Here is a 5,540-nt window from a genome sequence, read left to right on the forward strand (position 1 = left end):
TCCTCGTCCGCACGATGCGGGGCGATCGTCGCAGCTGCACTAATCCTGTGTGCCTTGCAGGTCGAGCTTGTCCAGGGAGGTAACCAGCCATGCATAGACGGATGACAGTGAATATCCATGACTTCACAACTTTCTGATGTGGTTGATATAGACTACAGTACGTATCACGTACGTGCGAACCGATGGATATCTCTTTATGTGTTTGCAGGTGGAAGGCCGTTCCGGGAACCTCCGGCTCCTTTTTCAAACTGGAGTAGACATGCCTGCTATAGGAATAAGCCCCCTTGCGACCGCCGCTTCCTCCGCTTCCTGCCACCGCCGCTTCCTCCAACCCCTCCAGTAGATATACCTCCTGTAGATGGAAGAACGTTGGGGGCGCCTTGGCCTCCCACAGCTCACTAGGGTCACAACCACCGCTGTCCCTTGGGGCAGGTACCCCTTGTGCGACCCCAACCCATCGCCGTCGTCGCCGCTTCCTCCTACTCCAGCAGTTGCAAGAGACGCAGCTCCTGCTGGAAGCCATAGATAGTGCCAGTTCCGTGGCTTATGCAAAAGTTGTAGTGACAATAAGCCTTGACAAGTGTGGTTAAAATTAGCCAATAAGAACAAGCCATCCAGTTCTTTTCAGCTTATCGTCTTTAGCTTATAATCTGATATACCCGAAAAAGCCTGTAATATCCCTATACTGTAAATCTGTTATTTTTAAATGATATTTTAGTATTTCGTAGTGTTTTGCCACACGGATAACTTAAAATACGTAGATAATAGAATATCGTCTCGTACCGCACCTCATGTTCTATATTCTGGAGGTTTGGTACATACGTCTTCTTAAGTACACGTCCATCAATTCCAAATTCGGAAATCTAGTTCGATACATCCAAATTTGACACTATTGTACAATTCAAATTCAAAATATTCAAATAAAATCGAATGGTAGTACTTTTTCTCAGGAAGCAGCGGCGGAAGAGCCGGCAACTGGCTAATTTCCGTAATTCTCGGCCGGAAAAAAATCTTTGCTCCACTGTATGTTTTCCTTCATCAGTTTATTTAGACTACAACTTGATTTGAAACTATTGAGAGAGAGAGAGAGAAGGGGAGAGAGAGAGAGGAGTAAGTGCATTGTTTATGACTCATTATTTTTTCTGGAGGGGTTTACAATTTAGTAGCTCCCATAAAAATATATTTACATCATGGGTCCTATCTATTGAGATTTTCAGATTTCTTGAAAATACAAAAAAAGATGGCTCCGAGTTGAAAGTAGTGTGAATCGAATCTCAAAACGTCATGGTGGCAGTGAATATGTACACATACATTTTCATTTTAAAAGAAAAAATATAACCAATAAGTCAAAATAAAAAGTATTTCTTATATTTTTTAAATAATTATAATGACAGATTTTGCCGAATAGTTATTAAAAGTTATTTTGTTAATGGGTCATTTATATTGACATGACCATTTGGTCAAAAGTCATGAGTGCATTGTACTATTATATATGAGGAAACCAGCACTGGGAAAAAGTGAAAATATAAAGACACTTCTGGAGAAATTTAAGCAGGTAACCACTTGGAAAAAGCATGCCTCTGACCTGATTGTTGACGAAGAGTGTATATTAAGAAACACGAGTGGCCAAGAACAGATCACACCAAAATCTTGTGCGTCGTCCCAACATTTCCACGTAAAAACTAAGAAGCGGGAAAGAGGATGTCTGAAAAGCGCTGCGACATGATCATGGAGCGTCCTTCTTCCTACAACGCGAGTAGTGCTGCTCTCCTGCTGGCTATCCTTCTATGCTGTGCCTTAGTGTGCTCGGCCGCGGCACCCCTGGTAAAGTACTGACTGTATCCTTCTCCTTCTACCCTCGAATATATAGAAATCAGTAATTATCTCAAAGTTTGACCAAGTTTGTGCAAAAATATATTAGTATTTGTGATACCAAATAGGAGTATGATGAAAATATATGTTATCATAAATCAAATGCTACTAATTTGATGGCATAAATGTTGGTGTACTATTGTATAAATACAGTCAAACATAAAAAAAAGTTTAACTTTCCAACAAAGTTGGAAGTACACTCTTGAAAGAACAGAGGGGGTATGTTCGTACTTACGCCGAGCTTGATTTTTACGTGGATCTTGTTGTCCTGGACGGACTGTGTTGCTGCGCTCACCACTTGTGCATGAGGATTAAACCAACTCACAAAACCTGAAGCTGCAACCGACAATGTGCGATCCAGCCCCTTGTTGTTGTTGTTGTTGTTGTTTGTTGATGATGTTGTTGTTGTTGTTGTTGTGAGCGCTCAACATGTTTAGCATGCAATTAATATCATACCAAATATCAACATCTGTGCTAATCACATAATTAACATGTATTTTTAGGAACAATTAACGTGTTATTGTATGTAAAGTGATTTTTACAATAGATATAGTAAGGATATTTCGAAATCCAACCGGAAGTTAGAAAAACACAAATACAAAATTACTTGGACGTATGATCACTACCTGGTCAATGTTGGCAGCAATTTATTGTTTGGTGTAACTTTTATATTTATTTCTTCATATGAAAATATTGTGCTTCAATTTTTCAAAAGGTCATCACGGGTTTAAATATGTTTTCCAGTGCAAAAAATGTGCTCATACAACTTCTATAAAAAAATTAATACAATTAAAACATGTTCATGATTTTTTTAAATGTTCAGACCATGTAAAAAATTGATGGTATTCAGACCAAAAGTTTTTGCATCATTCATATCTACGTTTGTGACATTTAAGAAAAATGTCAATTTTTAGCATTTTTTATACAATGTAAAAACAACTATTCGCATAATTTAGGAAAAAAATGTCCGTACCATACGAAATATTTTGCGTGACATTTTAAAAAATGTTCATGGCTTCCAAGATATGTCTGCATCATTTGAAAAATAAATATTTATGGGTTAGTGGAAAATAATCGACGTGTATCAAAAAAAATGTTCCATGTTTATATGGAAAAAGGAAAACATGTACCAGAAAAAGTAGACATGCATAGAAAAATATAAAAATAAAATAGAAAAGAATAAAGAGAAAACTAAAAAATAAAACCAACAAAAATTTAAAAGCAAAAAAGGAAGAGAAAAACACAAATGAAAGACATGGAAGAAAAAAAAACACGTAGGGCTCTATAACTGGTTCATATCTGTCTATAGAACCTTTCTAAAACTATGCCACTAGGCTGGCCCACTAAAGAAAACTCCTTGAGGCGATGCTTATCTTCCACCTCGCAATAAGTGACGTAAAGCTTTTGTGCCGTTGGCACAATAGCAACCCGGTTATGATCGACTGAGTTGATTGCAGCTATAAGTTCGTAACACGCGTTGAAAGAGGTACATCCTCGACAGCTCGAGCAGTGGGTCTGCTAGTAGATTTGGAGTATCCAATAGCATGATTCGATGGTTGGTGAGCTCAAATTGATGTGGCCGCCGTAAGTGGCAGTGTTCTACTGTTTATAACTAGCTTGTCAGCACTAGCATCAATTGATAGTGCTTCTTCGTTATCACGATTATATTGATCCCAAATTCAAACCAAGGAGGTCAACTTGCACGGAAGCTGAAGCAACTTTAATAAAAATCCTAATTTTTCTTTTCCGTTTTATTTGTCGAGAAAATATGCGTTTGGCCAAAATAGAAAAAAAAATGATTTGCTTACTATTCTCTAGTATGTCAAATACCTATGATATACCCCTATAAAAATACTTATGATATAGTTTCTATGATGTGCTCTTGAGTTTATCTTTCCGGGGGCCCACATAATCTTCTCACTATTTTTTTTTCTTTATTACCTTTCGACTTCTGCCAACACTTTCTTTCTACGGTTAGATTTGCACATTATAGTTTATTTAATTCATCTCGCCTGAAACTTTTGCAGTGTAGGAACGGTCGAAGTGTGTATGACATCTTAATCAAATCTCAAAAAGGCGAGTATGAAATTGTAATTAAACAACCTGACTAAATGGATAAGATGATAAAATATATAAACCTGTACACTGTAGTGTTTAAGACGTTTTCAATAGTAAAAAATTTGCTTGTTGAGAAGGTATTTCCCTGAGATCCTTACCTAAATGTTCCTAGCGTATACAAAAAGTTCTAGTTGTTTCCCCACTACATTTTCATCATGAAAAATTGGAATGTATGGGTGGAAAAGAGACTTTGCTTACAAAAGGTAAAATGTGGATAAATCCCACTCCGACCACTAGTCTCCACTCAGGAAAGTAAGAGCAACGAATACCTACTCGATTTTTTCGCTTATTTTCGCTACACTTGTGTTGACAAACATATGACTTTGACCATTAGAGGAGATAGTGGAGCCTGCCAAGTGATTCTCGCACTTGCAGGTTCGCGTGTCGCTCACGTGCAGTCATGGTTGACGCATTCAGAAGTGACGGTCAGTTAGGCACTGCTAGTTACCAACAAGCTATATATATACAGGTGCAAGCATGAAACATTTCCCCACAATCACATGTAGTTGAGACAGAGAGATTAACTAAAGATGTGGAAGCCGGCATCCCGACGCTTGGCGATCGTTGCAGCGGCTGTACTAATGCTGTGTGCTGCGCAAGTTGAGCTTGTCCATGGAGGTAATTTAGCATGCCTAATCACATGTCTGTGAATCTCCATGCCTCCTTTGAACTCTCTGTTATGTGATCACGTTGCGCCTGCAGGTGGAAGGCCGTGGCGAAAACCTCCGGCTCCCATAGCGAACGGGTTGAAAGGTAGTCGTGTCTGCAATCCAGATTATTATCCCTGCAAAGGCGACAACCCGTCACTGCGGCCGCCGATTCCTTCTTCTCCTGCCGCAGCAGCAGATGTACCTCCTCCTGGTCCTGGCAGCCCGACGTAATACAGCTTTGCTAATTCCTACTTTTGAGTTGCGCAGCAGGCCAGCCGCAGACAATTCACCATTTACTACCCATGTTAATTAGCTGAACAGACGACACATGCTTGATTACAGAAGATGCTGCTCAGAGTTCACACGCCAAGACAAAAAAGAGGAATTTTATGGTTATAGCTTTAGTCCGCGATGTCCGTGGAATTCATTAAATATCAGGAATTCCAGTGGACACAAATATTCAGAATAGCACATTAGAATTAAGTACTTTCAGAATTTCCAAATTTTTTGTTGAGTTTCAAGTGAATGTTCCGATATTTTGGCCGAATTGAGAGGTGAGATAAAGTGAATTTTAGCTCCGGGTGAAATTTTTATAGACCTGATAATGTTGAGTGATCAGAAGTGCATATGCTCAGGATCTGGAGCATGAACCACAAACAATTTGATTATGCACGTCGCTTGAACATTTTTTTACTAATGAATAAGCATGTAAGAAGATGGATAAAATTCAACAATCCATGACAAAAGTATTCCTACTTAAACATGTTTTGGAGCATAATGTCTCTTCCATCCGATCCAATTTGTGGAGAAAAATGTAAAGGAGAAAGGAATTGTCTCTGCATGTCGGTAGCCCCCATCCCTCCTCCCCACTCACCACACACACACACACGGCATGCGATA

The 5,540-nt window shown here is 39.1% G+C and overlaps 1 long non-coding RNA gene across 1 annotated transcript; it reads left to right on the top strand.

Annotated features, from left to right (window-relative positions):
* The first annotated feature begins 4,491 nt into the window (after nt 1-4,491).
* On the top strand, nt 4,492-5,143 carry LOC123064268 (uncharacterized). Its single transcript, XR_006430657.1, has 2 exons — nt 4,492-4,608; nt 4,693-5,143. It is a non-coding gene; the product is annotated as an uncharacterized lncRNA (long non-coding RNA).
* The last annotated feature ends 397 nt before the right edge of the window (nt 5,144-5,540 follow it).

This window comes from Triticum aestivum, chromosome 3B (assembly GCF_018294505.1).
Source record: "Triticum aestivum cultivar Chinese Spring chromosome 3B, IWGSC CS RefSeq v2.1, whole genome shotgun sequence".
NCBI lineage: Eukaryota > Viridiplantae > Streptophyta > Magnoliopsida > Poales > Poaceae > Triticum > Triticum aestivum.